Source organism: Sminthopsis crassicaudata, chromosome 2, assembly GCF_048593235.1.
Source record: "Sminthopsis crassicaudata isolate SCR6 chromosome 2, ASM4859323v1, whole genome shotgun sequence".
NCBI lineage: Eukaryota > Metazoa > Chordata > Mammalia > Dasyuromorphia > Dasyuridae > Sminthopsis > Sminthopsis crassicaudata.
In genome coordinates, this window is record NC_133618.1 from 29,791,348 (window position 1) to 29,800,329 (window position 8,982).

An 8,982-nucleotide genomic window follows, 5' to 3' on the forward strand; every position below is an offset into this window, starting at 1 on the left:
TACCCAGATTCACTTGCTTTCCATGGAGCTGATGGACTGAAAGGAAGAACAAAGGATCAGGGAACAAAACCATCTAAATGAGGATACCTAGATGAATAAAGAACTGCTGCTCTATATAACCCATATCAGATTGTTTGCTGGAGAGCAGGGAGAAAAAAAGAAAAATTTGGCACTCTAAATCTTACAAAAATGAAGTTAAAAACTATGTTTACATATGATTAGAAAAATAAAATACTATTAAGTGAAAAAAAAAAGAAATGCTGTTTGAAGTCAGAAAATACCTAAATCTCTCTACATATACTTAACTAGCTGTGTGACCATAAGTAAACCACTAACCTTTCTGAATCTCAGCTTGTTCACTCTAAAAATCTGGAGCACCTGTTTCCTAAAGTTGTTGTATGCCTCAAATGATGTCAGTTAAGTGCTCTGTAGACCTTGAATGTCAGCTGCTAGTCACATGGACCTGTCATTGCCTTACTCAGAAATACAGAAGACATATTCCTACAAGCTGAACACAAATTATAACTTTGAATTTTAAACACACTGAAGAAGAATGACTACTCACGAGAAGCTCCTAAAACAACTTTTTTTGGGGTGGGGGGTGGGGTAAGACTCCCTTAATATACCTGTTTAGAAAATTTTAGGCAGTGTGAGTTTTTGTAAAAAAAAAAAAAAAAAAAAAGAACTTTTATGATTACCATCTCCTTTCCCCAAATTTTATAGGTTAATCTAAGATTTATACACCACAGGAGATTTCTGTTCTAACAGTGAAACGCCTGGATGGCATGGGATGGAGTCTGTGGGCGATTAAGGCACTGGAAAGTGCACTAAGATAGTCGTTATTCAGTTACTGGTTCAATGTGCATTTATTCACTCATAGATGCATTCATTCCTCACTAGCTATGAGATCTTAGATCCCTCAATTTTCCATTTCTTCTTAAAATGAGGGGGTTATGTCTCTAAGTCAATGACTGTTTTGCATCAAATCTAGAGTTCCATCGAGGAGCTACTCTGCTGTCTGAGTTCCCTCCCCGCTGTGGCCCATCATAAGTACAGCTGTACTCTTTAGCTGAAGCTCCCCACTTTCCTTGTCTCAACCTGTAGTCAGTCTTGGGGTGGCTTGGCTTCTGTGAGCTTCAGTCTTACCCAATAAGCCAGACTCATTGCCCTTAGATGGTTTGGGAGCTATGTACTGCCAGAACCCCAGAACATGAGAAAATGGTACAAACCCTGAAAACTATTCCTGGAAGGCCACAGAAGTGTCCCTGCCAACTTTCATGCTGCCTTTTTGGAGGTATTTCTAATGGGTATCACATTTCTTCATGCTTTCTTCCGCCATGGTCTTTTTTCTCCTCCTGGGTCTTCAGGGACATCTTGCCATCTTTCATTAAGATCCCTGCACAGCCTTGGCCATTTTAGACCTAAAAACAAAACTAAATATATACGATCAGGAAATGGCCTTTAGAGGCCCCCACCAAGTGAAGGTTAGTGACAGCTGCACCTGATTCAATGAGAATATTTGCTGGTCATTAAAGAAGGGATTCTGGGATTGGTGAGATTAGGGTTAAGACCCTTGGATCAGTGAAGAGAGCACGAGAATAAGAGGACATGGCTTCCCTATGTCATTTGAAACCATTTAGTATCTGTGTGATCTTAGCAAGACCGTTCAACTCCCTGGTCTCGGTTCCCTCATCTGCAAAATGAGAGTGCTGGAATTGATGACCTTTGAGCTCCCTTCCGGTTCTTAGATGTAAGATACTATGATCCCTTGGGTTGCAAACCAGGTACTTTTAGCTCTCCCACCTGACTTCATAGCTATGCTCTGTTTATCTCATTTTTCAGTGGTGAGACAGCATGGCACTGCTCATTCTGAGGTCTCTGCTCCTCTAAACTCTGTTGGGTTAGACTTGCCCCCAAATAACACCAGGAATAAACAGTGACTTTCTCAGCTCACACCTAGTTCCTTCTGAGCTCTTTTCCTGACCCAGTCCTGACTTTCCATCCAGTCTGGTGCTCCTTCCGTAAAGCCTAAGATTCATGTCTTCCCCCTTCGATTTTCTATGAACCATAATTATTTAACTATAGAAAGGATATGAAGGATTTGGTCTAATCACAGGTTGATAATGAGTTGTTAAACCAACTAATGCCTGTAAGAGATATGGTCAAGTTCCTTTAGTGAATTAGAAAAGAAACAATGTCAAAAAATAAAGAATGGGAGACCAGGGGCTTGGGAAATCTTTAAAAGCCAGCTTGGTAGGTCCAGGGGGAGAGATTGGAAGGGAAAAGTGCCTCTTGATGGGGCACCAGGATGACGAATAGAACTGAAGCAGTGATTGGAGGTGAGACAGTGGAAGCCCTGACATAAGCACCTACCACAAGGAATGGAGTCAGGACTCCAAGATGAAGCTATTTGGACCGACTGGTTGTGAAGAATGTCAAGACAGCTGCCATATTGCTTAACTTCCACCCTTTTTCTCCACTACAGGCCCTAAGGTGGTCATTCTTTATCTCCTTTCTGCTCTTAGGGCAGATACTTCATGGGAACTTGAAGCTTCTTCCTCTGGGCATGGGGAAAAGTCTGTTTACCTTTTTTGGTTTAAAATATTTATTTATTTCTTTATCAACAATGTTAACTACTGGCACTTACCATTCTTGATATCCCTAATGGGAATACAGTTGGAAGAAGCCAGTTGAGGGGGAAGAACCCTTAGAGAAAAGAGAACAATCTACCTAACTCTACGGTGTTTTGCTAGAACTTTATGTCTGGCTGGGGGTTGAAGTTAAAAAATACCAAAAGAAGCATAGATCCTTTGATATTATTTTCCAGAACAGAGAAGGAAAACCATCTAGGAAATGAGTCACCAGCGATGGTGGTGGTAGTGGAGTGAATGGGATGGTTAAATAACTCTGCTCACCAACCCACTTCACCAGACCTCTCAAACTATTTTTAAGGGCCAGACAGCTATGTGGGAAGTATTTTGCCCAGCCGCTGATCAGGCTCATATTCTAATTAAAATTTTAAAAAAACTTATTCACACTACATAATGCGATACCTCTGATCTGACCTTTTCTTTATGGAAATCCAAGCTGGGTTTTCTATCCTCTGGGATAGGTAAAGAACAACTCCCCTACAGGAGGATGAAGACTAAGAAAAAAAAAACCTATGAGATCTGGTGGACTGAATTATCATGGATACCTTTGAAATAATAGTCTCAGTGGTAGCAATGGATGAAGCCAGATTGTAAGGGGTTGTGGAGTGAGTGGATACTAAGGAAGGCTGGCTTTTTCTAATTTGGGAATGAAAGGGAAAAGAAGCATAGTAAGATTATAGATCAGTAGAGGGTTTTTTTTTTCCTGAGGCTGGGGTTAAGTGACTTGCCCAGGGTCACACAGCTAGGAAGTGTGAAGTGTCTGAGACTAGATTTGAACTCGGGTCCTCCTGAATTCAGGGCTGGTGCTCTATCCACTGCCCCACCTAGCTGCTCCCAAGGGTTTTTTAATGTATAAGAAAGATCAGAACCTATTTGTAGGTAATAAGAAAGTATCCAGTAGATATGGAAAGATCGAAATAAAAAACAAAAATGACTGATTAAGGGAGATCTGGAAAGAGATGGTAAAGGATAACAAAAAGGAGCCAGTTAATCTGAGTAAGAAGTCTACCTCATTCTCTAAGATTGGAATAAAGAAGAGAAAGAATAAAGATATAAAAACATGGAGTAAAGGAAACGAAAGGTAGTCTTATTTTTGGTAGTAAAGTAGGAGAAAAAGTCATTTCCTAAAAGAGATAAATTTAGGGACTTGATGTGGGAGAAGATTTTAACAGGTGCTGAGAAGAATGCCAGATAATCAGAGATAAACGAAAGACATGTTTAACAATAACAAGCCATTTAAGGTTAAATAATATTACTTTTTAGTGTAATTAGTCAGCATGGGGACAAGATTTCCTCTAGCACTTTTTAGTAATCTGAGCATGGAAATGCAGAAGACAGATGGTAGGAGTTACTCAGGGCTGAAGTTTGGAAGAGCACCAATAGCAGAAAGAACAACGGATTCAAGGATGTAGAAAGTGATTAAACTGATTCATTATAGGGCTAAGACTATAAAGGGAAGAAGGAAGAAGGTGAACCCAAGAATGGGGATAGTGGATTGGGAGAATAAAGAGAGATAGAGGGACTAGAGGTTCAGGTAACAACAGGTTCATGAGGAATAAGGCGACAGGAGAGGTTGAAGGATGAAAGATTTAGATGAGAAAGTTTCAGAAGTTGTTTGTAGCAAGTATGAAGTAATCCCTATTTTCAAGGAACTTTTAGGGTTCTGCTAAGGAGAGACAACACAAGCAAGTTATGAAATAGTCACTATTTTCAAGGAACTTATATTCTGCTAATGAGAGACAACATGTACTCAATATGTACCTGAAGAATATACAAAATCCTTTCCAACAGAGATGGCACTAGTAATCAGAGAATTAAAATGTCACACAGTACCTAGAACATTTTTCCCTATCTATTTTCAATTGTGTCAGACATTTAGTGAGTCCTATTGGTTTTGTTTTTTTGTTTTTGTTTTTGTTTTTTTGGCAAAGATACTAAGAGGTTTTTTTTTGTTTGTTTGTTTTGTTTTGTTTGTTTGTTTTTTTTTTTTTTGCCATTTCTTTCTCCAGATCATTTTACTATTAAGAAAACTGAGACAGAGTTAAGTGACTTGTCCAGGGTCACACAACTAATCTGTCTGAGGCTGGATTTGAACTCAGAAAGATGAGTTTTCCTGATTCCAGCCTGAGCTATCTAGCTGTTTGGCACATAGTGGGTGCTTATGCTTTGAATTGAATTGAATCAGTGTTGAGAGATAATAGATGATGTCTTGATCCTTGGAGAAGTGGTGAGTCAGTGGCAAATGGAGAGTGTGGAAAGGGCAGTGAGGGGAAAAAAAGGAATACATTTTTACTTTCCTCCTAGTACAGTGTGTGAGAGGTGAGATAGGTACTCACTTATCCCGAGACTAGACTCTTATCACTAAGGCGCAATACCTCAAATTCTGCGGTATTTCCCCGAAGTGATTTTTCCTCTGGCCTCTGTTCAGGAGTGTAGTAGAGCTAGTTTCAACAGGTACGGAAGAGCTTGTTGAAAAATGTTTGGTGTGTGTATTTACACCTCTGAAATAGGAAAACAGTATGAATCAGAGCTTGATTGATTGTTTTGTCTGTTGTATGGATTTAAGAAAGTGTTAAAAATGTGCATTAAACAGAAGTGGGTTGAGATTATCTTTTCCCTGTATTCTACCTCCAAAAGCTGATTGTTAATCATTTACTAGCATCCCCCACTTCTACTTCTTGTCTTTCCTAATCCATACCGCCCAGAACTGGGTCTAGACTCTGTTGACTGTTCAGTGGTCTCCAGTTGGAAAGACTTAACTTTCAATTATAATCTGGCGCGACTGACTCCTATCCCTGACTAATCAGCTCTGAAATATGTGGTGGGGCATAAATAGCATGACATCAAAACCCAAGAATGTACTTTGGGAGGAAAACTTTCATAAATTGAGACTCCCTGGCTAGTGATTTAAATAGCCATCTGTTTTCCAACCCCGTGACTAATGGGAAGGACAGAACAATCAAAAGGGCATTGAATTTGGAGTCAGTTTACCTCAATTGAAATCCTGGCTCTGTTGCTTACTACTTGTGGTCCCAGAGTGTGGCTCCTCATTTAACTTCTCAGGATCTCTATTTCCTCCTATGAAAAACAGGAGAGTTAGACTAGAAAATCTTCGAGGTTCTATCTATCTCAATAAACATTTATTTATTTTGTGTTCATTTATTTATTTATTGCTGAGCAATTGGAGCTAAGTGACTTGCCCAAGGTCAAACAGTCAGGAAGCATTAAGTGTCTGAGGCCAGATTTGAACTCGGAAGATGAGGCTTCCTGTTTGTAAGTCCAGTGTTCTATCTGCCACCTAATGCCGTCCCAACTCCTATTTTTGGAATGCTCTCCTTCCCCAGCTCTGCCTTCTGACTTCTCTGGCTCCTTTTAAGACTCAGCTAGAATCTCAGCTTGTTCAAGAGGTCTATTCCCATTCCCCTCCACCCTATATTTCTCTTTCTGTGATTACCTTTTATATTCAACATCTCTCATATGTTCTTCGTTGTTTACTTGTTGTTTTCTCCATTAAATATGAACTTCTTAAGGGCAGAGGTAGGTTTGGCTTCCTTTGTCTCCCTGATGTTCCATGTGATGTCTGGCACACAGTTGGCACTTAATAAATGCTTGTTGGCAGACTGAACGAGTAGCCACTGCTTTCAGAGACTTTTCCAGGAATTCTCTCACCAATAAGACCCTTTCTCCTCAACAGTTTCAAGACCCCCCAGGATCCCATCCAAAACACTGACTTGTCCAAAGTCACACAGGGAGCAGGGCTAGATTTGAACCCATGACCTCTTACTTTAAATTCTGTGCTCATTCTTTAAGACCCTTTATAACCTGGGCTCTTTCTACCCATTTATTCTACTTATACCTTACTTCCCTGCTATTCTATAGGATCTGAGAGGTAATGAGTAGCCACTGAAGATGATTTAGTAGGGAAGAGGCAAAGTCAGAATTATATTTCAGGAAGATTACTTTGATGGTTGAGTGGAAGATGGGCTTGATGGGAGCCCAGTGGGAGGGAGTTATCAATGGTCAAAGCATGAAGTAATGAGAGGTCTACATGACAAAAGCCCCCAGACTCAGAAACTTTATAATTCAGAATTCCTCCCTGCAGGTCGATGATCATTGCCCAAGTCACTGGAGTAGGTTTTGATCGCCAAGTCAATCTGAGTCTCCTCCCTGTATGCACAAAGAAAGAACAAAGGATTTTATTGGTCTTTAAAAAGTCTCACTATGGCTCGTCCTTCTTGATACCATCCAGGAACGAGCCGCTCTATCCTTGCAACCAGCTGCCTTGCTTCCTTCTTCCCCCAATGCCCTGAGTGGAAAAGAGTGGATCTCAGGGATTTCAAGTGAGCGGGCTCGGCTGGTTCAAAGGAACACTCGGCTAGGCTGGGCGGGCAAAGTCACGCCAGTTTGCTCAGGAAGTCACCGAGAAGGAGAACAAACAGAGGGGGATCAAGATGGCAGTGATGGGGGGAGGACAGTATGTCTAACAGGCTGAAGGCTTTGAAGGAGCCTTCCTTGGCGTTCAGCAGCAGAAGGTGGCACTGACATGTGACCAAGATGATTGTAGGAGATGACTAGGAGCCTTCTAAGTTTTTTTTCTTTTCCAAGGCCTGAAAAATCTCTTCAGAATAGTCAGGCTGCTATAATCCCAAAACACCCCAGTCTTTGGCTTTCTTCCCTGGCTTGAAACATAGTGACCATGGGCAAAGTCACTTAATATCTCATCCTCAATTTCCTTGTTTGTAAAATGGGTATGATAATGATACTCACATGGAGGCATTGCTGCCTAGTCTATAGAAGAGCTGGATCCAAGCCTTTTCACAATTCCAATCTGACTCTGTGACTCCGGGAAATCACAACCTCTCTCCTAAGACTGTAAATTGCAGAAGTGCTGACTTGTTTTGATGGAGGAAGTTTCCTCAGCTGGAGTTCTCAGGACACATGGCATCCCAGGACCAGTCCATATCTCTGCCTACCTCACTGGGTTGTTCATGGGATCGTACGAAGATTTAGAGCTGAGACAGATTTTATTTTATTTTTTTATTATAGCTTTTTATTTACAAGATATATGCATGGGTAATTTTTCAACATTGACAATTGCAAAATCTTTTGTTCCAACTTTTCCCCTCCTTCCTCCCACCTCCTCCCCCAGATGGCAGGTAGAATAATGCATGTTAAATATATTAAAGTATAAGTTAAATACAATATATGTATCCATGATAAGACAGATTTTAAAGACCATATAGCCCAATCCTCTCATTTTACAGATTGAAACCCCCCCAAAAAAAACCCCAAAACCAATCCAGAAGTGAGCTGCCTAAATACACAGGTGGGAATTGTTAAGCTTGGGTTCTCTGGCTTCAAATGAGGTGGGCTTTATACTATACCAGGATTCCTTGGGTTTTTTACTGTCAAAATGACATAATATGTTCTTACCACTTTAAAAGTGTATTTTATTTTCCAATCAACGTGCATTTATTTTCTTCCCCTCCTCTCACCTCTACATTTTAAACAATTCTCAGAACAAATAGGTGTATACAAGCAAAACTAATTTCCACATTATACAGGTCCAAATATATACCTCATTTTTCATCTTGAGTCCATCACTTTTCTATCAGAAACTGACTTTATACTTTGACACATCAACACCATTATTAGGCCCATTCCTCAAACAGATCAAAGAAAGAAGAAAAAGGACCCCTAAGTGCTAATATATCTATAATAGCTCCTTTTGTGGTGGCAAAGAATTGGAAATTAAGAGGGTGACCATTGACTGGGGAAGGCCAGATAAAATACAGGCTATAAATGCTCTATAAATGTTGTCCATGATCATCATCTCTCCCTACACTGTTCCCTTCAGAGACCGTATCAGTTGTCCTGGTTCTGAATATTATCTGGAATCAGAGAAGTTATGACTGGAAGATATCTTAGAGATAGATCATCTTGTCCAACCTCCTCATTTTACAGATGAGGAAATGGAAGCCCAGAGGAGGGAACGATTTATCTAAGATCACACAAGTTATGAATCACAAATCTGGAATTAGAACTCAGTTTTATTAGTTTTACAATTAAGGAGTCCTTTGCTCCACAGTGCTCTCTACAGGGGTGACTTCTGGATGGACATCTCCAAATGTCCTGGATGTCCTGTCCAAGCCCCATTTCCAGCTAATCCTGGACATTATTTCAATATCACAAACTCATCTAGAATGGAGTCAGTCACTTGGCATAGAACTTTGAGGTCATCTAAAATTCCTCCTGTTTATCTCTTCCTTTTTTTTTTTCCTCTTGGACTGAGTCAGTCATCAAGTTCTACTATGTTTTCCTTTCTCCTTGT

At 40.3% G+C, this 8,982-nt stretch overlaps 1 long non-coding RNA gene across 1 annotated transcript; it reads right to left on the bottom strand.

The window, feature by feature from the left end:
* Positions 1-673: 673 nt before the first annotated feature.
* LOC141553166 (uncharacterized) lies at positions 674-7,606 on the bottom strand. The gene is made up of 4 exons (XR_012485293.1): positions 7,419-7,606; positions 5,643-5,729; positions 5,027-5,152; positions 674-1,433 (listed from the first exon to the last, which is right to left on the bottom strand). It is a non-coding gene; the product is annotated as an uncharacterized LOC141553166 (long non-coding RNA).
* Positions 7,607-8,982: the final 1,376 nt, after the last annotated feature.